Source organism: Oenanthe melanoleuca, chromosome 5, assembly GCF_029582105.1.
Source record: "Oenanthe melanoleuca isolate GR-GAL-2019-014 chromosome 5, OMel1.0, whole genome shotgun sequence".
NCBI lineage: Eukaryota > Metazoa > Chordata > Aves > Passeriformes > Muscicapidae > Oenanthe > Oenanthe melanoleuca.
In genome coordinates this window covers 18,034,352-18,059,598 of record NC_079339.1, presented here as the reverse complement: position 1 = coordinate 18,059,598, position 25,247 = coordinate 18,034,352, and the positions used below count along the sequence as shown (strand labels likewise).

The window sequence follows — 25,247 nt, the reverse complement described above, 5'->3', positions numbered from 1 at the left end:
CCTTTGGCTGCCCTCACTGTGGGGAAAACAAAAGGCATCTCTGAAAAAATCTATTGCCCTTTCCCCAGCAAGCAGGACTCTGCTCATTGAGATACCCACAAGACCCGAGGAAATAATACAAAATGGGGCTGAGAAAACCAATAGCAAACACTAGTGAGAAATACCTGTGTATGTCTTGCCACAGAAACAGTGGAAGACTCTTGACATGCAAGGCATGTCCATTTGGTTATTTCTACAGACTCAGGCTGATTCTTTGAGGATCCTTAAAGTTTGGCAGTGACATCTGCCCTGTGTTCCCTTCTTTATCACAGTTTTCCATTATCCTTTCTGAGTTTGTTCAAATTTATCTCCTTCTTTTGTAGTTCCTCTCCCTCTTTTGGTCTTTGTAGCTGGGAGGGAGAGCATGGTGATGCCCATCTGCTGTCTTTGTGCGCAGCTGGCAAGAAGGCATGAAGTGCAGGTCTTGTATCCTGGGATATGAGGAAGTTGAGATATGTATCTGCATGTAAGATTACTTTATTTTAAAGCTAAATTTATGCACATAACCCTAGAACAAACTTACAAAAGAATACTTAAAGCCATTAGTGCAAACTGAAAACAATAGACTTCTAAGAGTAGTAACAGATCTTTTTCTAATTTGACTGATACCTACCAGAAAATTCATTCCATAAATTCAGCTGTGGAGATCAAAACAGCAAGTTGTAAGCATGTTCCCAGCTCCATTTGTTGCAGTGAGGGATTTGTTTATATCCTACTTGATCCATTGCTGGAAGCCATTTGTTCCTTGAACTTGTGTGCGAACTTGAAGTGAGGCTTTGTAGGGCGAGGAAATGCAAAACGTGGGTCATTCCTGAAGAGTCAGTGGGCTGGTTAAGCACTGGGGAGCAAAGTATCTGTGGAGCTCGAGTGGCTTAACTGGTGCCTCAGCAGCTAAAAAAAAAATTAAAAGAAAAACAAAAGGAGGTCCATAAACAGATGCTGGCAGCAAGCTGGTGGTGAGGTGGCTGAGCAAGGTTTGGGTTTTCAGCAAATACAGGCAATTGCTTACCCTGACTTGCATGCATGTGTACACACATATGGATATATTCCATACTGTGGCAGCTCATTATAGATTCCCACAAGAAAACCATTAGGGAGGAAATTCTTGTTGTTCTGATGTGGTTGCCTTGTTCTTGTAAAAGAAAATCTTTTGTTTCCATTTTGCTCTGGTTTTGTGTTTGGGTGGAGTGGAAAGCATTATAATGAAATAGTGCTGTGAGTGTATGTGTAATACTTTATCCCTATGGATAAAGACTTTCACAGTGGGTCCAGTGAAAATGGAGCCAGCCCCAAGAAAACGGAGCCTTCCAGATAAGTTCATCAACCAACACACCTGCAGAAAAAGCACGGTCGGAGGAATTTTTCTCACATCTCTGCTTTTTTGTCATCTTCTGCCTCAGCCTGCAGCAGTGTTTGCCTGCCCATCTGCAGAGGGCGATGCAGCATCAGTTTGACCAGACTCACGGTCCTCTGGTTTTCTCTCATCCTGAAGTTGCTCTTGGTCTCCAAATCATTGCAGGGTTTGAGGGCTGAGATAGGGCCACAGCTAGAGGGGAAAATGAGAGGACCAGACCAGAAACACAGGTGTACTTCACAACACAGTCTCTTCATGCCAGCTGTGTAGCAGCTGATGAAATAGGAGACTGCAGTGGATTTCACTTTCCTGTTAAATCCTGCTGCACAGGAAGACGTGAATAATTTGCTGAAACTTTGAAGGCCACTGTAGGGACAACTGGTTATTTCATGAGTTTGTACAGGACTCAGAAGTGTGAGTTTAAATGAGCTTTAAAAGGCAAGAATGAAATCTTGAAGCTAAGAGAACCCCAACAACCATACATTCATCTGTTTTTCAGACTTCAATTTGCATGTTACCATTGCCTTTTTGGAGAAAGGAATAGTAGATGTCCTCTGCCAGTAGAGGCATCTCCCTCTAGTCTCCATGAGAGTACCCATGAGAATTCGTGGGTGTTTGTGCCCAGAAAAATCACTTTGTATCTTAGAGTCGTGAAGGTTGGAAAAGACTTCCAAATGATCATGTCCACCCGTTAGCCCAGCATCACTGTGTTCATCACTAAGCCATGGCCCAGGCTGTCACATCCACATGCCTTTTGAACATTTCCAGGGGTGGTGATTCCAACACTTACTTGGGCAGCCCATTCCAATGCCTGACTATCCCGTCAGAGAATTTTTTCTTACTATCCAATCTAAATCTCATGTGACACAACTTGAGGCCATTTCCACTCATCCTGTAACTTGTCACCTGTGTCTTCTGTGAGAAGAGACCCCCTCACCTCACTAAAACCCCTTTTAGGTAGTTGTACACAGGGATGGGGTCTCTCCTGAGCTTCCTTTTCTCCAGGCTAAAGAACTCCAGTTCCCTCAGCTGCTCCCCATAAGGCTTGTACCATAAAAAATCCACTGCATCCTCTCTTTAATCCAGTTCTTCCTTCGACTATCAGAATTAATTTGCTGCAAAGGTTGGGGGTTGAGATATTTTGCAGTTTACTCAGGTATGGGCTGGGACCTGTGAGCAGTTTGAAATTTCCTTCTTTGTCATTGAAATTTGCCAGAAAGGTCATTTCCTAGTGCATGTAACTGAGGAAAGTGCTAACAATTATTTTCCTCCATTGATTCCCAGTTTAGTTTGCGGCAGGGATGGAAATGCCAGCTGAGTGTAATCCTGTGAGGTTGTTTTTTTTTTCCATAATACACCACCAGTTTTTTAAAACTGTTTCTATTTTTTAAAAAGCTCTTGGTTATTCCTTGTGGCTTGTTGCAATAGAATAGGACCAGAATGTGAAGTACTTGCTTGAACTTTGCACCTGAATAAATTCTGGGAGCAAAGTCTTGACCTTTTTTTTAATAAATGGCACCTACATGAATGACTCCTTGAGGTGTTTTGATTCCTTCTTAAATTTACAGAAGGCAAACAAGTGTTTTGGCTCTACCAGAGGCCTCCAGGTGAAGGGATCTGTAAATGCGTTCCTGCTCTTGGGTGGGATGAGAAAAGGAGGCTGTGGCCAGAGCTGTGTGGGAAGAACTGGATGCAGTGGGTGCTGCTCTCTGCTGTGGCCTTGGCCAGTGTTCAATATGGAAACAAAAGACCCTCTTGCATTGGCAGGAATACCCAGACACTGTTCTGCCTTTAGCACATAGGGAAACATGTCTATGTAGCTGTACTGGGAGCAGCTGAGGTCGCTCGCTCTGCTGAGCCTGGAGGAGACTGAGGGGAGATGTCTGCAGTTACAGCTTCCTTGTGAGGGGAAGGGGCAGGCACTGATCTCTCTCTCTGGGGAGCAGTGACAGGACCCAAGGGAATGGCCTGAAGTTGTGACAGGGCATGTTTAGGTTAGTTATTTGAAAAAGGTTCTTCACCCAAAGGGTGGCTGGGCACTGGAACAGGCTCCCCAGGGAAGGGTCACAGCCTGACAGAGTGAAAGTGCTCAGACAATGCTCTTGGGCACGCTGTGGACTCTTAGGGCGTCCTGTGCAGGGCCGAGAGTTGGACTCGATGAGCCTGGTAGGCCCCTTCCAACTCGGCACGTTCTGTGGTCTTTCCAAATGCCAAAGAAGTAAATAAAAACGTAAGGAATTTTAAAACGTAGAGCCAGTAACGAGGGGAGCAGGCTGCAGGCTGACAGCAGAGAGCAGGAAAAGTAGCTGGAGAATGCGGGCATCGATCCCGCTACCTCTCGCATGCTAAGCGAGCGCTCTACCATTTGAGCTAATTCCCCGCCTTACTTTTTGGTCTTCCCAGAGCCACCATATTCACTTCTCGCGAGACGCCGTGCGCTGCCGGCCGTTACACGTCCTGTTCGGTGCTCCCAGTGCGCCTGCGCGGCAGCGCGACGGCCGGGGCTCGGCAGCGGGCCGGGCTGGGCGCGCGCCGGGAGAGGAGGATGCGCCCCGCGGTGAGACCTGGAGCGGGAACGGGGCGGGAATGGGAACTGGAGCGGGGATGGGGCGGGAATGGGGATGAGATGGGAATGGGAATGGTGGGGGCTGCGAAGGGCTGTGTGCTTGGGGGGCAGGATGCATGCGGCTCTGTGTGTGTGTGTGTGTGTGTGTGGGGCGGCGGTGCGTGTGGCGGTCGGAGCAGGGGCTGGAGCACCGGCACAGGCTCTGCCAGCGGCCTGGGCTGCGCCTTGGAGTCCTGCTGGGACTGCATTGAGGTCAAAACAGAACGAAACAACCGAACAAAAAAACCCCTCACAAAATCTCGAGCCCCTCCCCAGCTGATGAAGGGCGCGGAGCTGCCCGGATGACCCCGGTTACCGTTCGGGGCGGCTTCGCCCGGCCGGAGCCCCTCACGGCCCTGGGGGCACAGAGCCCGCAGCACCCCCTGCGCCCCGCGGGATCGCGGTGGCACTCGGCCTGGCTGGGCAGCTCCCGGTACCTGCTGCCATCCGGGCTGGCACATCCGGGCTGGGTCCCTGCGCCTGGCTGGGGCAGCTGGGATGCCCAAGCGCCTGGATGAGCAAACCTGCTGCGGGCAGTCGGTTCTCTCCGCCTTGCCTTGCAATGTCTCCTTTGAAAACAACAACCACAGAAGTGAAATCTGGCACCGTGGTGAATCGCGAGGTCTTTTTCTTCAAGAAATGGTTCCGTTTGCTCTTGTGCTCCAGCTGGAGTAGAGTTAAAGGCAACAATTTCCCTGCTGGACAAGGAAGGCGGTGCTGGCTCTGGAGCAGGGAACTTCAGGTGCCTGTCGCAATGGCAGATGGGGTCAGTGCTGGAGTCTTCTGGGGAACTGCGTTGACCAGATGGGATTTTGGTGCCTGTTTTAGATGAGGGAAAAGGGGATGCCCTCAATGAAGGGGTGCATAGCAAAGCAGATGAGAGCATTGGGTCATTTCTCTGTGAGCTGTTGAAGAAGACGAAAGTATTAGTGGGCTAATGTTTAATTAAAGTTGTGTTCAGCAGTTGTGATATCCAGGACTCAGTTAAAAACCTGTCATTCTGGTAAATATCTTGCCTTGTGCTCAGTCACTTTTCTTCCCCTCTGATGTCCTTGAGTGAGACAAGACAAAACCCAAAATGTATTGATGGCCAGTGTAAAATACTTTCTGAACCAAGGCGATTACAAAATAACCTTGTTGTATAACCTCGGTGGTGGCTGCTTAACACCTAGCTGTGGGGAGAGCAGCAGAGTCCTGGGCTGAGCTGGCCAGGCTGCAGGCAGTGATCCAAGTCACTGCAATTCACTGAGCCAGCAGGGAATCTGGTGAGAGTGATGGAGCCTGCTGTGGCTTTTGCTCCGTCCAGTTCCTGGGTGCTTTGCACTTTGCTTTCCTGCAGTACTTTTCTACTTCTACCTTGGCTGTGTTCAAGCCGTCGTTCTGTTGGATTCAAAACCATTCTCTGCTCAATTTTACACCCTCTTGAGGGATTTGCCTTAGTTCTGCCTGTGATATACAAGTTACTTTTTTTGGATGCATTTGCTGAGCTATCCTCCTCCAGACTATGAATTTCTGATTAAATACTCCTATATATCTACAGCATTGCAAGTGAAATAGGTGCAAAACATTATTTATTTATTTTACTTGACAGGTTTTGGGCTCTGTGAGTGGGGTCTGCTTCTTGCAGAGTTTGCTTAATAGGTTCTCTGATTAAATTTTATTGCAATACATGGAATTTTAAATTTACTCCTCTTTTGTTCTTTTTGATGTGTTTCATCTTACTTTAAAGGGCCTGTTAAGCATGACCTCAGAGCTCTTCAGAAGCTCTCCTGTCTCTCGTTGATCGTTTTCATGGTTGTGAGCTTCCTTCTATGTGTTTTTCTTTTTCTTTTTTTTTTTTTTTTTTTTTTTTTTTTTTGTCAGAGAGAAGATTGGCCAACAAGCATGTTCTGAAAGACATGTTTATCTTTAAGAAAAAGCCTAACAGCGACCAAACAAGCAGACAGCCGCACCCATCCAGCAGTATGATTTCTTATCTTGGAGCTTGACTCATAATTTTGATGGCTCCTTACCCTTTTTGGTTTTTTAAAAAGAAAGTAGTTTTTGTAGCTATACCCCTGGGTGCCACACTGCAGAGCATTGCACTTGTGTTATTGTTTTTCTTCTCATGTCCTCCTGTCTCTTTTACATTACCCTGAGCTGCAGAACCCCTCAATCTTACCCCAGGCTTCTTTTCCTTTTTTTCTTTACTTTTTTTTTTCTTTTTTCTGTATGGAGAAAACTAGGAGATGCTTGAGAGTCTCTCCAGCTGAGGAATCTCACCTTCAATTCACGGGACAGCATTTCACCAGCGTGGCTTTGCTAAGTATCAAGCTGACTGTGGAGTTGGAAAATATGTTTCAGGCTGTGTTTTGCATAGATGCTGTCAGATGTGAGGTTTCACCGCCTGGGTGTTATGTGTGTTTTTCCTGTCACGGGGCAGTCTGCCTCTGAATCGTGTTGCTGGGAGCTCCTGGCAGAGCAGATACAGGGGGAAGAGAAGCCTGTCTTCAGCCTTGCTTCGTCAACCTCAGCCACAGCCCTCCCTCATTTGTGCCTTGTTTGGCTTAATAACAGGGTTGTACAGCAGCTTTTCCCACAGCAAAACCGCTTTTCTTCTTTTCTTTAGAATTAAAATCGCAGCAAAGAATCTGTGTTAAGGTGGATTTTGAAACTCAAAACTTGTCAGTCCTTCACAGTTATGCTGGAGTAATTCCTGTGCGTTCCTCTCCTTCATTTTAATTACAGGAGAGAGTAATTCAGCTCCCACAGCTCAAGCTGTTGGAAGGACATGTCTGTGCTCTGCAAATAAACTTTGTGCTTACTTTCTCCTTTCTATCTTCCACTTGCCCTGGCAGAGCTGTACTCCTGAACAGTGGTAGGCAAGTATTGTTCAGGTTTTGGTGGATCTCTGTTTTCTCCTTGTGCTCCATTCATGCTGAGATTAAAGAAGTTGCCTTGCAGGTGACTGGGAATATACTAAAGAAGCCTACAGCTGCTCTGTGTAAAGAACAGCCCCCACAGATGCTGAAGTTGCAGAGCTATCCGTGCAGCTTTGTGGAATGGTTGCTTTCTGCATCCCCTTTGGCTTTCGGCAGCCTGGGACATCCCCGTTGTCCATTTCACTGGGTAGTGCAGGGGTTCTTTAAGGGGCTGGTTCATGCCACTCTGCAGATTGCTCAGCATGGCACTGCAAGAGCTGCTGTGTGGTGGAAGGCAGATTTCTAGAATATGCAAGATATTCCTGAGTGCCAAGGGTAGCAATCTCGGTTGGTTTGGTACCATACACCTCCCCGTTTGAAGTAGCAGTGGGTATTTCTGAAGCAAGTATTCAGACTGGAGTGCTTGCTCTGATTTTCAAGGTGGCTGGTGCTCTCCCTAGCTGTGGGTTTGCTGAAGGTATTTGTACCCTCAGCTTAAGGTATTTGTAGAGGGACCGGTGAAGATTGTTCGCCCTAAGTGTTTGCTTGAGTGCCAGCCACGCTTGCCGGCTCCGCGTCCTGCCAGGTTGCTGCTGCGCGTGCCATCCCCCTCTGCACTGCAGAAGAGCTAAATCGGGGTTGGGAGAAAGCTGGCAAGAAGCCTGGATGTTCCTAGAAAGATATTGATTGCCCTGGACAGTTCGGGGTTGTTCCTTTTGTTTCCCTGGCTCTCGTCATGGGGTCGGGCTCGTTCGGGCGGCAGCTCGCTGGAGGATGGAGGAACAGTGCCGGCTTTGCGGGCTGAGGCTGGAGTGGAGCCATCCCAGACCGCCTCTCTCAAGTGTTAAGTCTGAAGCAGCCTGCCTGGTAATTCCATTAATGAGAGCCTAGTGCCAGAGAGATAAATGTAATTCCATGGTAAAGCTAACGCTCAGGCTCAAACGGAGAGGATTTGCTGGTTCTCCTGGGTGCACTGCTCTGAGTAATATACTCCAGTATTACCCACAGATGATGTTTAAAGTCTACATGTCACTGCAAAGACTGGGCAGTGATAAAAAAATCTGTTGCTAAATCTTCATGTGAGGAAATCCTTAGCTCCAGAGCTAAGCTGTCTCTTTGCATTGAGTTTTACAGGGAATAAAAGTTTCCTGCTTAACTTCTGACATGAAGGATGGCACCATGCTAAGCAGCCAGCTGATCCAGGAGACAGCTTGCATAGGCTATGGCCAGAAAGAGCTCTCTGTGTATAATCAATGCAGATCAGAAATTACACACCCTGTGTGTGTCACACCACAAAGCTTGCAAGCACCTCAGAGCCAGTCTCCACAATTGCAAGTAGCACAAGCTTTTCTACATTTTTGGTGATGAGGTCCATGCTTTAATTCAGATCTTATGGTTCTGGCTAGCTGTTTTCTCAGTTTGTTTTCTTTTTGAAATATTTTTTTTCTGATTTCTCACTTTTCTTAGTTTGATTTGCAGTTGTATAATACCTTTGTGGCACCATCACCAAGTCTTGTGTTGGAAAGGAATGGTTAATTGGGATATTTTTAGCTCTCCTGGTGGCTTGGATCCTGGAAATCAAATGCAGGGGCCAGCACCTTTCAAGTTTCTGCAGAAGAGCTTCCTGTGCCACAAGCAGCAGCTGGGCAGTTGTGTCAGGCAGGGTGAGAGATCACAGTGCCAGTGAGATCCAGTGCTGTGGTACCCCAAAGTTCAAGCAAACAAATCACTTGCCTCATCTTTTGGAGCTCAGTGAAGGATTTTCCTTGTCATCAGTCCAAGGTGGGGGAGAAAAAGTTCAATGAAGAAGAAGCAGGGGCTGGGGATGCTCAGCCCTTTGTGTGTCCTCATCACTCCAGCTTTGCCTAAGTGTCCATCAATATACATCTGATCTCCTTAGTTAGGACTCAGGTCCCTGCTGGTGTCCTGGCAGCAGAGCTAAAGCTAAAGGTGGCTTGCTCAAAATGCTGGTTTGTTGGTGCATTCAGCAGCTTGCGAGTGCCTCCAGCTGTAAGAGGTGTGGGGGAGAGTGGATCGTTGAGCAAAGTGAGGTGCATGCTTTGCTGGTAACCTAGCAGCAGCTGGGACAGCCAGCCTGAGTCTGCAACCTGCTCCTGCATCTCTTATTCTCTTTGCAGCAGACATGCCTGCCTTCTTCATGCACATACTGTGGGCCAATGCACTCACCAGAAATCAGGATCAAAAACAGATTGTCTTGATTTAAATCTTCTGCCTCCTCTTGCCTTCAGTTTTGTTCATTAATCAGTGAGGGTCATGCTTGTGAGAGCCACATCTGCCACTCACCACCACGGTGGCAGGATGTTGGGGTGATACAGTATCAGTCAGAGCTACTGCAATTGCTTTTTTAAAAAAAATTCTCCTGTTTGCATCATAGCTGACTACAGAATTTTTAGCTTAGTAGTGTGGTTTTCTCACCCCAAGTTAAAATTTTTGAGTGTCTCCTTTCCTTCTTTTAAAGCTCTGACATCTGATTTGGGCTTGAGTGGAGCAAGGGTGCACTGATAGTGAGCTATGTGTCTTGTCAAAATTTTCTATATAGAATAGATGAAAGAACAGTTAGGAAAATGATCTGTATATTTAGAAATTCAGTTTATTGAAAAGCTGTGGTGCCTTGTTCTTACAGTATCTCTTCTCCCTCCCCCTTCAGTTCCATGAGTCAAAAGTGACCATGTGAGTATTGATATAAGGTTGTGGGGGGTTTATGAGGAAGGATGTAATGTGTTTGTTCCTCTGGTGGTAACAAAGTGGGTCAGAAGTGTTCCCTGTGCTGCATATGATGCTAACCAGATAAAATTACTGAAACTAGTTCAAAGTCTCACTATTTGCTGTGTTGGACTTGCTGTATAAGTGTCACTGGGAAACCTCTGTCTGACCTGCAAGGCATTGATTTGTTTGATGGCTCTTGTGGCTGAGGTGCACAGTTAAGCCAACTTGATGCTGCCACAGTCTAAGTGGCCTGGCAGTGAATTTTCTTCTTTGCCAATGTATTTTTGAGCCACAGCTGTGTTTCCATCAGGTTTGCTGCAGAGCTGACCAGGCTGAGGGTAGCTGTGGGGGACAGATATCCACCACTTGGGTCCCGTGGATAAAGGGCTGGTAGGGCCATCACTTGACCTCCCAGAGATGCTCTAAATGTCTGGAGTCTGAGCAGAGCCTGGTACATTGTTCTTCTGCCTGCCTTGAGCTCATGGTGTAAATCCCACAGCAGGTTTGGCACGGGTGACCTGATGGCTGTGCTTTGATACCTCTGTATGTTGAAGAGATCTGGCTGGAGTTTGCTCAGGGTCTCCCATGCTGTCAGAGAAAGATGCCATGAGGTGCAGCAGTTGGAACTTGAAGTTGAATTTGGAGTGAGAAGGGGGCATATGTAACATATAGCTGAGAAAACCAATAAGATCTTAACCACTGAAGGGGCTGAACTTGTTTCCAGCTACGTGATTAGTCACCTCCTGAAGTAGGGTGCTGTAATCCTGCTTCTGTGGAAAAAATTGCACCATACATGTGTCAATACAAGGGGTGGACTCAGCTCAGCAAGTGTGTGTGTGCTTTCAGGCTTGGTCTATAAATCCCTTCAGCTATTCTGGCCCTCTACAGACATGTGAGAACTCAGAGAGCCTTCTTTCCTGCAGTGTTGCCCTTGCCATGCTTTTAACATCCAAAGGTCTGGATGGAAATTGTTGTCATCTTCCCCTCTTACGTTCCAGCACTCAGTCTGATGGCAGGCAGAGATTCCATGGCAGCCAGAGCTTTTCCCTCCAGCAGACTGAAGGGAGCAGGAAGGAGAAGGGACAGGGGGTACCTCTGCCCCTCTTTGGCAGTGGGCTGTCAGCCTCCTGTGTGTCCAAGGAAACAGTTTTTCAAGATTGTTGTCTGGATTTTGCAGGGATCTCTTCCCTTACTGCTTTCCTGCCTTGGGCATGGATGCCAGCTGGTATCTCCACTGACCTCATCCTCTGGCATATCCAAGCAGATCAGTACTTGGGAGACTGCACATCACCTACAGCAGGGTGCTGGATCTGGCATGGGGACAGCTGAATGGACAGAGGCTGGGCAGGAGAGGTATTTGCTCCTGGGAAATGCATCCCTGGTCTTTAGTTTGTGCCTCAATGTTTCTACTCCATATTCTCTGACTGCTGGAAGTGGCAGACTGAAATGAAAAGATTGAGTTTGCCACTATCCTGCTGGAGCTCAGAGAATGAATTTAGCTGTTCTAGTTTGATTTCAAGAATTGCATTAAGATGAGCAAAGAGGCTGTGCACCAGAGGCTGCTTCCGCTGCAGGCGTCTGCTTACAAAACTGTTACAGAGCAATTCCTGCTGGTGCTGCAAAGCTGGTGGGGAAAGCAGAGCTGTGGCATGGGCCAGGAGACCTCTCTGGAGACGCAGCTGAAGGGTTTTGGCTCACTTGGTTGCTTTGGCAGCTCGTCTGTACTTAGAAACAGGTGTGGGCATTGCTTCCATCTGTTACCAGTGGTCACTGGTGTCTTGGTGAGTGCAATGAGCTGCTTTTCTCTGCAAGCTGAGGAGCTGTGCACTGCCCCAAGTCCCTGCTGCTAGGAGGTGGCATGCAGGCAACTGGAGGGTCTCCAGCATGAATTTTGGATGTGTGACGTGATGGCTCTTGTGTCCTGCCTCACATGAGCTCTGTGGTTACACTAGGCTACTGCTGACTTCTGAAGCTCTTCTTGGTAAAAACTGACCCGAATTGATCGGCTGTGGTTTATTCCTTTTTTTAAACTAAGATGCATTTCTGCAGAGGTGAAAGCCTGAACTTTATTGCAAAGTCCATGATTTTCTTAAGAATGCTGTAGGATATTTTGGGGATGTGCATGTGGTCTGCATGGTAATAGTTATCAGAAAAACTGGAAATGGGTCAGTTGGAGATGTGTAGCTGGTTAATTGATTTTAATGCCATGGAAACTCAGTTTGACTAACTTGGTGCTGTTTCTGGTGGGGAAAAAAAAAAAAAAGAGCTGTGTGAAGTGGAGGGGCAGCTGTGGGTATTTCTGTGAAAGGTGTATAAAGGAGGCTCAAATGTGAGTTTTTGAACTATGCTTGTCTGTTCCTGTTGAGAGTTGGTGGTTTCAGTGGGAGCATGCAGCAACCATCGAAGGCAAGGCTTGCATGGGGGCCCTGGGGCAGAAGCCTGTGTGACTAATGTTGTGTAACTCAGAAAAACAAGGCAGGATTAGCTCTGCCTCCTTCCCCTCTGTAAGGAGCTAGTGGTGGGGAGCTCTGTCAGACTGCTGCTGGGATACTTGGAAGGGACCTCTGGTCAAGCTGATGGATTGGATCCCTCTGCTCACTGCAGCTTTGTGGCATGTACTTTTTGGATGGGGACTGTGCCTCTTGCAGGTTTCGGAGGTGAGGTGACTGGCTGGCGTGTGAAGACTTGTGCTGGCAGCTGCTCTGAGCTGCACCTGTGTCTGCTGCAACCCCTCCATCCACACCCGTGCCAGAGGAGAAGCAGGGTGGGGGTGAAGGGGGTTCAGGCTTCCCAGTGCTGGTGACAAGTCAGCCTGTGGGGACCAGGCAGAGCTGTCTTGTGCTCCTCCCTCACATTCCTGGTGCTGTTGAAGTTGGTCATGTGTTGGAATGAAGGTCTGGCTTAGAGTTTGAGCCTGTACTTCTACTTTTCCATCATTATTTTCCAGGGTTTCCCTGCAAGGAATTGGAAAATCCCCTCTATGGGCTGCCGTGACAGCCTTAGAAATATCCAGATGGATTTGAACTTTGGTGCTGCAAAGGGCTTTGCATATTTGTTTTCAGCTTCCTGCTGTCTGCTTTGCTTAAGAGCTTTTGCTAGATCCTTTGCATATGCTTGTTCTTGCTCCTCTGCTCCTGGAAACCATTTGAGAATGCCCTTCAGCTATGACAAAATAACCCCCCCACCTCCAAAAAGAAAAAAAAGAAAATCCCTAAACCTCTTGGAGGAATTAGTAATTTTGTTTTACCGCTGTTCCTTGGTAAGCTGCAAGGCTTGCATAGCTGTGGTGTGTTGCTGTTTGAGTGCATCAGCTTAGTTTGGAGAGAGAGCAGATCACCAGGCTGTTTTGGATGGGTCTTTACAAAAGTGACTGAGCACGCTCAGGAGTGAATGGATCTGTTAAACTGATTTTACATGACTTACTCCTGTGCAAAGGCAAATATATGATGGGTTGAAGCCTCATCTAGATTTCCACATGTAGCACTGTACCATCTTTCTGAGGTCATGCTTCTCATCAGCTTTAGCTGATCTCAGGCTGTTCTCCTGCCAGAAACTCTTCCCCTTTATTTTCTTATTTCTGGGATGACTTCCAGTTGGATCAAGCAAATGATGGTTGCTACCTCTAGTGTAGAGATGACTAGGATGTGTAGAAGTGGGGAGAGGGAAAAGGCAGGACTATCTGTTGTGGCAGCAGAGGGTAGTTTTGGATCAATTGAGCTGGTGAGCCTGTGGGAGTGGGCATGGCTTGCTGAAGAGCGGCTGTGTAGCCCCTGGTAGAACATGTCCTGCTTCTACTCCAGTTTCCTTCTATGTAAAAGGGTGGTAAGGATTGCCAAGTGCATTAATATTTCTGGGAGGCTACAGTGTTAGAAGAGTCCTTTGTGGGGCACTGCTGACTCATGGCTTTGTGTACAAGCTGCCAGAGTTTGGCTTCCCAGTTAACCCGGGGGTTTTCCCTCTGGGAGGACTTTGAGCACAGCTTTTAAATAAAGCTTCCTGCTGAATGTATCAAGGAGAATATTAGATTGAATATAAGGGAGAATTTTTCTGTGATGAGCATGGTGAGGCACTGCAACAGGTTGCCTCCAGAAGTTGTGGATGCCCCTTCTTTGTAGTCATCCAGTATAGCTCAGTCCTCTGCTGCCTTGCTTCGTAAAAAACTGGTCAATCTTTGTTTGCTGCATTAGATGAAACAGAAGGTTATCATGTTTCTGCAGCACTACTTCAGTCTGCAACAAGAAAGGAGTCATCATAGCCAAGGACAGAGAGGGTCTGCTGGGGTGGTGGAACTGAGAAATATGTATTTTGATGGACAAGTTGGAGCTGCAGGAAGTGGCAGAGGAGCTTAGCTGTCATGAGTGTGTTATCCATGCTCTGCATTGCCTGGAGCCTGATTGTGTCTTGGGGAAGAGCAGCCTTGGGATGAGTGACTCTGCTGGGCACTGTGAGGAGGAAGTTTGGGAACTAAGGTGGGGGCTGAGAAGTGTGATTCCCTGGCACTCCGCTGTGTTTCCAGTATATTTCTCTTCTGTGGGACAAAATGCTTTGTCTGAGAGCTGCAGTTGCTTTGGGAAGGCAAGCCAGGCCACCTTCATATGGCTTTGATTAAATCCAGCAGCACTTAAGAAAGCTGCAGGCATCTCTTTTTGCCTTGCTTGGCAATACTGGGAAGCGAGGACTTAGGATTTTGCCAGTGATGTTTCTGCAGTGTTGTCTAGGAGTAGGAGTCGCATTGAGAAAATTGTTAAATGGAAAAGGAGCTGGAGGAGGAAGAGAGAAAAGGTTTTCTGTATGGCAGCTGTGTTGATACTCCCTATGTGCTGAGCCCTGGGGCAGGCATGGGTCAATACCAGTGCAGTTGAAGTCCTACAAAGCTAAAGCAGCTCCCTTCACATTTAAGCCATGTGAGTTTAAGGTATGAATTTCCTTGCTTTCCATATCGTTATACATAAGCTACCACTGACCATTACTACTTGGCCAAGTTGGATTTGTCCTGTTATTTCTGTCCTTGTAGAGCTGCTGAATAGTGTTCATTTACTGGCTTCAAAAGAACAACAGAAGACCCTCCTGGAGGTACATAACAGGAGTAAATAAGTCTTGTGTTTCAGTTAATGTAGAGCAACAGGGTGATGGAAAATTCCTTTTTTGATTGATTTGATTGAGGCTGGAGTCCAAGGTCTGTGCTGTGGTTCAGCATTTTTTTCATCCTTAGAAGTGCCTTTAGCCCTTCCATAATGGGAAAGGAAAAACGGGAAAATGAGTGAGGGGGAACCATGGACAGGTTAGACTTTTTCTCGGTTCTTTAAATACCAGCTGGCAATGACAGGTCTCTGAATCACCTGCAGAGACTGGGGAAAGCAAGCAAGTCTCTTTTTCTCAGTCCAAGGTAAACTGATGTGCTGCATGAGTGAATTTTCTCACAGTACATAATGAGGTCCAGTTGGCAGGAAGTACATGAGACATTGTCAGGCTGATTCTGTACCTTCCTCTTGCTGGTTTGGTGTTTTGACTAGAGAAGTTTTCTCACTGTTTTCTTACCTCCCTCAGCTTCCAGATCCTCTCTATGTTACAGTGTGTTTGAGAATGGTCCCTCATCCACTGTGTTCCTTGCTATTCCCGAACAATTGCATGAACAAGATGGGGAAAGTAAAATTACATTAGGTGTGATGACCTTTGCTTCAGTTGTATCATCAGAAAAACTCCTTGTGACAGCTTAGAGTTGTTTCCAGTGAAACATTTCTACTATCTTTTCTCTGGCATTCAGCAGGCACTTCATATGCCTGAAGTGAGGTGTTTTTGTAGCCTGCAGAGGTGACTTCTGTCACAGCTCTTGCTCAGTGCTGGTTAAATATCTTCTGTGTGAGTAAGGTACTATGGCTTTATACAGCCATCAGTGGAAAATAGAAAGCCATTTTTATTATGAAACTGTAATGATGAATCAATTATGATGATGAGAAAATGGAAGCAGCCTGGCTTTGGCGCCATGTGTGATTTCCTCCTCTGCAAACTAGAAGAAGTTGCACAGATGCTGTGGAGCAGATCTTCAGCAGTATCTCAAGGAGCACAGTAGGGGCATTGTAGGTGATCCCTTCCATCCCATTTTCCAACCTCTTTTCTGCCCCTGCACATAGATGTTATCTTCTGTGCCTCTTAAGGAGGCTTTACTGGATGAACAGCCTTGGTTTGGGACTCATCATCTTGCTTTTTACTTTGGTTTCCTTCTGTGATTTTGGAGAAGTCCCCTGACAGCTTCATGCCACATGCCTCTGCTATGATGCCAGGGCAAAACAGGAGTGTGTTCAGGGCAGGGATCTAACACCCTCCTGATTCTCGCGAGGTTGCTTTGGTATCCTTCCTTTTCACCAGCCAGCTCTCATTAATGTCACTAATTACAATTCTCTCTAATGCTTACAGGATTTGCCAGTTCCTGTGTGCCAATGGGAATCGTGTTCTGGCTCATGGTCAGTACTATAGGAGAAGCTGATGCTCTGAACAGGTATGTTTGTTGTGAGGGGAGGAGGGACTGCATGAGGCCAGGGATGAAATGTGTGCAGGGTTTTTCTGATGGGTGTGGAATAGATCCTGTGGTGCAGACTGCTCTGCAGTGAATAGTAATTTTTTTCCATCCAGAGGTTTTGGGAAAACACCCAGGCAGGAGATTAGGTTTGCATTTAGCCTTGCTGACAGCCCTGTGAGGAGAGGGCTGGAAAACAGCGCTGCTGCAGAGCAGCTCCTGGGAGGCCATGCTCCTTGCTAACACAGGCACTGCCTTTTCCTTCCCGGAGCAGCAGCTGGGGAATCCGGCTGAGCTGGCGGCTGCGCAGGCGGCTGCTGGGCCCTCCTGCTCAGCTGGCCTTTGCAGCTCCCCCGTGGTGAGCATCTGCCTGGGTCCCCAGCAGGGTGGGAGGGAGCTGTGTGTGTGTTGGTATCCAACCATGAACAAATCTGCTGTTGTTTTCTTAATGTATGGCAAGAACAGCCTGTAGCAGCTTATTCCTCCCTGGATAATTACTGCACTGCTCTGCCACTGATTGCTCTCGGGAGCAGAGGAGTAGTGCCTCCCCTGCGCTGCCCTGTGCATCCTTCTGCCTGAGTTATTTGGTTTGTTATTGCTTTAAGGCATCAGTGCTCAAATGAAAAATCTAATCTGTGCTCTTTGCAACTGTTTGACATTCTAAGTGCATTGCCTAAGTCGGTTGAAGTCCCTGAGATGCCAAACATGCTTTCAGTGATGCCCCTTGCTATGCCACCAGCAGGTCTGCTTTGCACCTCACTTTCAATTTCTGGATTACTTTGAGGAGGCGAAAATAAAGGGCTGGGTTGCAGTCTGCCATTGTATTATCTGGAATTCTGTTCCAAAGTGATCAGAAGTGTGTGTGCAACTGGAATTGGAGTGGAATATTTTGCCGTCTGTGATTGCTCGGGGGGAGGTCTGAAAAGTGGGTGGACGATCCTGCTGTGGGAGTATTAATGGACAAGGAGGGTTGGCCTGGCACACTGAGCTCGAACCTTCAGCTTGCCCTAGGAGCAAAAGAAGCTCCTCCTGCAAACATCCATCCTTCATGGATCTCATCAAAATGGCATTGCCTTGCACTTAGCTTGCCTGAATGGCCTATTTGATTGTATGAGGATATAACCATAACTTGCTGCATAAAGCGTTCTTGATCCCTAAAAAAGTGAAATGGATTCGTTACGGAAAGAGATCTTTCTTGAAAACCTGGTTCATCCAGGATTGTCTGGGTGGTGCCACAGATGTGCTGGAGGAGTAGGAGTTAGGGTGGAGCTGTTTCCACCTAATTCTCCTGTATTTTCTGGGGTTTATCACGGCATGCAAGCAAATGTGCTCTCCACTTTGGAGCTGAAAGCAGAGCTGGTTAGTTGAGCACTGCCTGTGCTTCCCATGCCAGCCTTCTCCTTATGCTTTCCTTTTCTTCGGTTAGTTTTCTGCTGTAAAAGGCCTCTTCTTAAAGGGAAAATCACAGTAAGAAGGGGAACAACAAAAGTAGGAGTGCCTCCATTAGCTAGCAAGCTGTTGCAGATATGTCTGCGTCGGGGAAGCCAGCACTGAGTCAGTGTCCCAGACTCCTGGTGACTCAGGTGGCAAAATCCCAGGTCATTCCCTTCTCATGCCTGAATTGCAGTGAATTTCCTGTAACAAACTCTCGCCTTCTGTAGTGACTGTGCAGGGAATGCCATCCTTTCCCTCCCATGTGGGTTATTACCAGCTTGGTTCACTGGGGATGCAGGCAAGTGGTGGTGGCACTTTCCTTCCTGCTACTACAGGTGGAAGCTTGATTTATCTCAACACTCTCAACTTTACCTCTCTCCTTTCTCCCCCCACCCTTGTTTTTTTTGTTAAGATAGGTACGTCGCAGGAGTTTCAGCTGTCTATTGAGCTTGAGGAGATTCTTATGCAAATCTGGAGGCTGTGTTCTCCTGGCAGATCTGCTACTTCATTGTACTGGAAGGAGAGCTATTTTCTGAAACATGGTTTATTTTTAGTCAAGACTTTCCCTGTCTAACTGGCAAAAGTTCAGCATTTGCAGCAGGATTTGCAAAAGAAGCAATTTTGCCAAATCCTCGGACTGGGGGAAGGGAGAGGAAATGTTATATTAGCTAGCAAAAAAACTAAATGCTGACTTGAAAAACAGCTTAGGACACTGTTGTGAGAGCATAAGGGGTGGGTAATGCAAGTTGAGGAGAGTGTTGTTTTGCTGAAGTGGATAACTCAGTCTGGGTTGCTCTTGCTTTTCCTTTTGACAGCTGCCACTGAGGTTAGCCAGTAATGGGTGGGAAGTGCTGCTCAGGGGCAGATGATCAATGAGCCAACCTTTTGGCCTGACCCTGAGCAGTGAATTAGCAAAGCCACCTTAACTGCAGTGTCCCTGGGAAAAGTTCTGTCCCTGCAGTGCATTGCACTGTCCTATTGTACCCGTGTTTGGGGCCACTGGGGGCTCACTAAGGGTTGAGCTTTTTGATGATATGGAATGTATTATGCCCATGTTTGAGTACCCTTGTCAAATACCCTGAAATTAATAGGATGGCACATGGGATCTCCTAGGGCAGTGCTGCAGCTGTCTTCTTCCTCTCTTCCCCAGCTGCTGCTCCAGGGACAAACTGTGTTCACATGCCTCATTGCTCTCACCAACTGCTTCTAACCAATCTGAGTCTAACCACTCACATAAGTAGCAACTTTTCAGGGGTGCAGGGATATTTTCCTCTTGGTTTTGCATCTCCTCAGATATTTCCACCACTTGTTTTACAGAGTCATCTTTGTTGTCATTAGCTGGTAGTGCTGCAAGCACCAGACATCTGAGAATGACACATCAGAGTGTGGATGACTGTGTTCAAAGCCTTTGGTACTTACTCCTCTGAAAAAAATGAGAGTTGATTCCACATGTGGACATGTAAATTATTTGTTTCCCGCTGCAGGTTAGCTCCAACAGTTTGCTTGATCTTTTTTTTTTCTGCCTGCTCCAACCCCCCAAGAGACAATTGCACAGCAACTTTGTCATGGTTCCCTTAAGAAAACAAGGAAAATCCTTCAGTTCCAGGTTTGTTTTTTTGGTTTTTTTTTTCTGAATGTTTGGAAACCAGAAAAAAGAGGAATTTAGGTGTATTCTGCATTTGGTCCAAGTAGGTATATGTTGCCTGCAGGTAACAGACCTGCATCTTTGTGAAAGGATGGGGGATGAAACAAAATTTTAAGTGCTGTTTCAGTCATTGGGCTAGAAGCACCACGAGAATCAAGGTAGGAGCACTCATCAACTGCCTAGAGCAGTAATCTTCCTGAAGGAATTAATCTAATTTAACCTGATAAAAGAATTTATGCAGTGGAGGGAGTCTCTACCATTTCCTGCCAAGCTTCCTGAGAAGACTAGGAAAAAATAAGTGCTGAAATGACACTCTTCTCTCCATGGGGGAGGAAGCTTATGTCTTCCTAAGGCCTGTTATTATCTTTCTGTTAAGAACCATCTGTATTAGCTGGCAAATCAGGATTGTTTTAGCTATTCAATTTTCCACAGTTCCCTGGAGACTTCCTATTTGCAAATACCCTGTCTGTATGGGATGCAGATGATCTTGTGTGCCCCAGCATTGATGCAGCAGTCACCTTATGCTTGCTGTACACCTGGTGGCCTGTGGATGTAGAGACTTTATAGGTTTGAAGCTTTTCCTTAGGGATAGTTTGTGGGTGGTTGGGTGTTGTGATTTTTCCTTACATTGCTAATTATTTCAGGGAAATTCCTGTCTTATTAATGCTTTCTCCCCAAAAGCAGTTCTCTTCCTCTTTGTCTCTTGCCCTCAGAGGCTGGAAGAACACTGATATGTTAGGAAAGCCAGTCTCTGCTTCAAATGGTCTTAAGCATGTCAGTACTCAGCTCAATTTCCTCTTATAGTGGCTAGCTACAAAATGAGCAGGAATCTCAGGGCATCCCTGGGTCAGCTTTTTTTCTGATGCTCAGGAGGGTTTTGTTTCAGACGGGTGAGTTTATGGAGGAGATGTCCACTTTGAGTTTTGAGTACTCTGATAGGAAAATATTTTTTCTATCAGTGAATTTTTGCTGATATCTTTGAACTATGCTTAAAGTATGTGGGCATATGTTGTAATCTGCTGGCAAAGACACTGAAAATCACTGTTGTGGGTTTACCCAAAGGTGCATGTAAACTGCTAATGTCTGAATCAATACCCTGTCTCCAGTGTAACAGGAGCTGCTCTGGAAGGAGTTGGGTGGAGGCTGAGCATCCTAATTCAGCATTCCATCTGCTCTAGCTTGACCCTGTGCCTTGCAAATGTGCTAGGTTTTAAGCAGGCTGAGAGCTGAACTTGGCTGGCAGCCTCCAGTCCCAGGTACTGGGGCAGGTGAGGAGCTGCTGTGTCTGTGGCTGAATGCTGGAACCCACGTCTGCATGGGAGGGTGCAGAAGTGGGAATTCCAGCAGTTTCTGGGTTGCCTGCAACAAGGAACAGAGCTGACTTCAGATTGTTGTTTTTAAAACCTTTGTTTAGTGTATGTGAGCAATTCGGTGGGCATTCCATAGTTTCTGTTTACCCAGCCCTCTCAGCACAACTGTGACAGTTCCCTTAGCTTGGTTTCACAGGCAGAGACCTCATGCAGCCCTCGTGGAGGGTCAGCATTTGGTGACTGCCTGAATTGCTGCTTATCCCCAAAGATGCTTCTGCTCTGCTTTGCTCTGTAATTACTTGCCATGCGTTGTGTCCTCCCCAGCAGCATTCACTGCGGTTTTTAAAAGGCAAAATAAGGAGCAGTGGACAGATGGACATCTGGGAGGACTGCTGGTAGTGGGCAGGGGGAGTGGTTTTAGCCCTGGTACTTGCATGCAGCATACTCTCCAGGCAGATCCCACTGTGATTCTTGATGAAGTTTCCCTTTTCTTGGCTGGCTCATTGGAAAACCCTTTCCGCTCCAAGGTTTGTTTGGAAAGAGAGACGCCCACACAGATGGCTGCTCTTCAGTTGTCATTCATGTTGGGATTTTTTATGTTCCTTTTTGCATTACCCTCAGGTGAAATCCAGGCTTGCCAAAAAAACATATCCCAGATTTATAAAGAAATTAAGCAGTAAGAATATTCTCCTTCTTCTCTCTAAGCTGGGAATGCAGTGGGCTATCTCACATTTTATCAGTTCACAAGGGATTGTGTTACTTTTTATTTCTGGCTGAGTTTCCATGTAATTCACTTGTTTGTTTTCCTCAGAGAAAAGGTGCAGTTTTCATTAAGGGTGGTTTTGGCTATGTTTTGCTCCTTCCTTGAGACTGTCTAAGTGGCTCCACTTTTTGCAGACAAGTGCCAGTGCTCTGCTTTGGAGTCCTGCTGGTCTCATCTGATAAGGGTTGGGGTATTTTTTCCCCTAAGTAGCTCTCAGAATTGCTGGATTGATAAATAATAAGTGTTTTTAGGTCTTTGAGATATTGTGGTAGAGGGGAAGGAGAACAATAGCATTGCTGGAAAACATGGGTTTGGTATGCTGGTGATTTATGAAACTGAAGTTACAGCCTCTAGTTTGGACCCCTTGCTGGGTTCCAGGATGCTGTGGACGGTGCAGTCCATAAAGCCTGAGTGGTTTTGCATTGCTCCTGGCCTTTTAGCTGCAGAGAAGAAGCAGAGATAAGTCACAGCTGGCCGTTGTGCAGCTGTGGTTGGACTTCACTCTCTTAAGTGCCCTGGAGAGGATGCTGGAGGGTCCCACACCAGGGTGCCAGGGTGCAAGAAGATGAGGCTGAAAAAAAAGATGAAAATGGCAACCTGAAATGGCAGATGTTTCAGGTAGGTTTCTAGAATTGTGGCTTGCTGTTCATTTCCTTCTTTATTTATCTAACCCTGCAAAATTGCTGTGGCAGAGCTGGTGGTAGGCTGGAAAGGTGCCAGTACGAGGAGGTGGCTAATGCTTCCTTCCAAATGTGTTAACTCATTCCTGAAATATGCATTTCTTCTTTAAAAAAACAATTTCTAGGGTAGCTGTTTTTGGGGCCTCAGTGGTTGTGCTTTGAGTGGAAATGAGACTGTCAAAGGGTTCTTCAGGCTGGCAGGGCCAGGCATATGCATAGCCTTGGATGGTGACAGCCCCATGTTTTTCCAGACCTCCATGTTGCATGGTGAGGAGCACACCAAGGAGAAGTGTAGACCCCCAGGGATTTAGCAGGTTGCATCTATATGAAAAAGGCTTTTTTAAGGGATTGACATTCAATCCTCCATGCTTTGTTTTTGCCCTGGCATGGTGCTGGCAGCCCAGGTGTGGTTGATGGGCTTGTCCCATATCCAGGTGGAAGCTGTGGGAGCATTGGAGTGGAGAGGATCAGAGGGTGGAACTCTGCATGGTGTGAGTACCAACAGCTGCCAAAACCCCTGTGCCAGTTTTCTACTAAATGCAGTCCTGGATTAAACTGAGTAAAAACCAGGTTTATGGGAGCCGGGATAAATGGCTCAGCCATGGTGATTTTCTTTTTGGTCTTTATTTACTAGCATGCAATTGCTGCAATTCTTCTGTGTCACTTTTATCATTCTTGACTTCTGAAAGTATGTTTTGCTTTTTTTATTATTTTCCTGAGGGTTTTGGCCAGTGTTTTCTAAAGCTATTGTGGTGTGTATTTCCCCTTCTCTCTCAGAAGCAGCTTTCATTTTGGAATGAATAGCTCAGCATTGTTCACATTGTATTCCAGTTTTATGGGATTTTTTCCCTTTTGACTTTGACAAAATGGGAAAGCAGTCTCCTAAATACTTCTGTAGTCTTTTGGGTCACTTTGCAGAAAATATTTCTTTCCTGTTATAGAAGGCCTCATATTCAAAGCTCCAGGCAGGAAAACTCTTTGCAGCATTCACATAGGAGTTTCTGAAAGCATGGTTCTTGCATAAACTTTGTTTGATTTTGGCCAGTTGCAGTTAAGATTGTGCTGAATTCACGTTTGAGTAGGACTTCATAACCTTGTCAGAGTTAACTTTCACTGAAACGTTTCTAGCGACATAACCTCTTGCAACCAGCTTCTACAGAGCATCCCACATGTTAAACCTGTTCCACTCTTCCAGACCAATGCCTATTTTCAAACTCTCCCAATTCCCTGCAGAAATAACAGGTTATTAATAGGATATTTGTGCATATGTGTGTACCAGGCTTGACATAGCTTTGCACCAAAGCGTCTCTCTACCTATGTTGCACTAAAAAACTGAACCCTGTGGTCAGCATGACACATATCTGCAAACCTCCCTTGGTTTGTTCAGAGCATAATGATCTGACTGGGCAAACACTTAAATTTGCTTCCCTAATATAAAATTAGTTGCAATAAAGAATTTATCCACTCAGGCTCTTAAAGAACTAAATATTGTTTATTTGGGATGGGGGTTGATTTGCATTTTTGGGTTTTCCCCCTTCCATTGCAACAGTAGTGAACAGCTGTGGGTTACATCAGTCTAGGTATATGGTACTTGTAACATAGCAGTGATGTTTCCTAGGATGTGTCTGACTTCTTCGCCTCTCTTCTAATGATCATTGGTCTTGTTGAGTGGGCACAAGGTCTCCTGGCCTGTTGGGTCCCGGGATTCTGCTGATCCAGCAGTGAGAGGGCTGTGGTGAGCCAACTGCAGGGACAGGATGTGAGGCAGCAACCACAGCAAGTTGCTACGCTCTTCTCAGCTGCCACTCGTTACCATGACCTTGCAGCGTTTGCAGTGTGTGATCTGATGCTCAGGAGATAGGTTTCCTGAGTGTAACTGTCTGACTTGTTGCAGCTGACCAGCCAAGTTGGACATGCTCTGACAAACAGTGTGCTCCTTTGGCTGCAGTTTGGTTTAAGATAGCGGGTGGAGGGAGAGAATGGGGCACATGTAGCGATTAATAACCTCTTCTCAAGTCTTTGTTCTCTTTCATCCTTTGAATTAGTTTTTTTTTTTTCCCCTAATGTAACAACAGAATTTTGTAATAAAATCCACATGAGAGAAGCCAGTGGTGTGTTTCTAGTCAAAGCAGCCTCCATGTCATCTGACTATTCAAATGGCTGTAGAGAAGTGTTTGGATCAAGAGACTAGAGGCTGAATGCATGTTGAATGAATTAGTTTCTCCCCTTTAATGATGTAAGGATGATGCTATTAGAAAAACCACAAAAGAAGAACATTTCTTAGAGCATCTCTTATGAGTTCATGTATATAAACTGCAAATCCAAGTCCTTTTAAGCTGAGTTAAAACCATTGGGTTTTTGTGTGAGATGCTTTTTCTTGGTTGAGTTTTGTGGTGGGACAGCAGTATGTGCTTGCTGCTGGCAGTGGGTTGGTTTCAGAGCAGAGGAGCTTGTCCTCCTTTTTCAGCCCTTGTCCTCTTTTCAAGTCATGCCATGCTGTATCAGCCCCTCTGAGGAGATAGGTGATCGGTGTAGAGGGTTAATATTTCCCTTCAAAACAATGACGAAATATGAAAAGAAAAACATTTTCTTCAAAACTGTTTTCTTGTATTCACCTGGAGTAATACTCCAAGCATGGTGATGACTTTTATTTCCATAGGAAAAGATGGATTTTCTTTTCAATTTAATTCAGTTTCACTTAAGGTTACTTGAAGCAGCTGTTCCTTTGGCTGTTTTCACATACCAGCCAAAAACACTGGTATTCAGCCATCAGAAGGCTTTATGTCTAAATGAAGGGGTAATTTACTAAAGGACTTAACTTTGGCACTACAGCATCCCTTAAGTAGGTGTAGTCATCATTACCTAAAAATACCTAAGGTATAATAAGAACTTGATGATGCCCCTCCTTGAAAAATCTGGTTAGAATCAGAGGTCAATTAAAAAAATGTAATTTTTAGAAGGACTCATATTTGACATTTTGAATATTGTTTCTGGGTGAAAATGCTGTTTCCTTCTCTTTCTGCCACTGAAAGGGAGATCCACTTCAGGCATCCAAGGCAAGAGGACCAGAAGATATCTCTGTGCTGCAATAGTTTCTCTCTTTTTGCCTTGTGCATTTAAATCCCTCCAGGTAGGCTGGGTTGTGTTTAAATTAGCTTATCGTCTACCTTAACTACAAAGCTGTCTTGAATATTTTTTACTGTTAGTGCTGAGAGAGAACACTTCTGTAAGTAGCCTGATGCCAAGGCTGTCGGCATGTTAATTGTGGGTAAAATG

At 46.1% G+C, this 25,247-nt stretch overlaps 1 protein-coding gene and 1 non-coding gene across 3 annotated transcripts in view; one reads left to right on the top strand and one right to left on the bottom strand.

The window, feature by feature from the left end:
• Positions 1-3,700: 3,700 nt before the first annotated feature.
• TRNAA-AGC (transfer RNA alanine (anticodon AGC)) lies at positions 3,701-3,773 on the bottom strand. Its single transcript has one exon. It is a non-coding gene; the product is annotated as a tRNA-Ala (tRNA).
• Positions 3,774-3,866: 93 nt separating this feature from the next.
• LOC130253411 (USP6 N-terminal-like protein) overlaps positions 3,867-25,247 on the top strand; it is a 75,262-nt gene continuing 53,881 nt past the window's right edge. Inside the window, exons 1-2 of one of the 2 annotated variants that reach the window (XM_056491974.1) lie at positions 3,867-3,950; positions 16,040-16,121. The gene's annotated coding sequence lies outside the window, so the exon portion shown is untranslated. The remainder of the gene's footprint in view (positions 3,951-16,039; positions 16,122-25,247) is intronic. The other variant, XR_008840557.1, reaches the window with a different exon arrangement.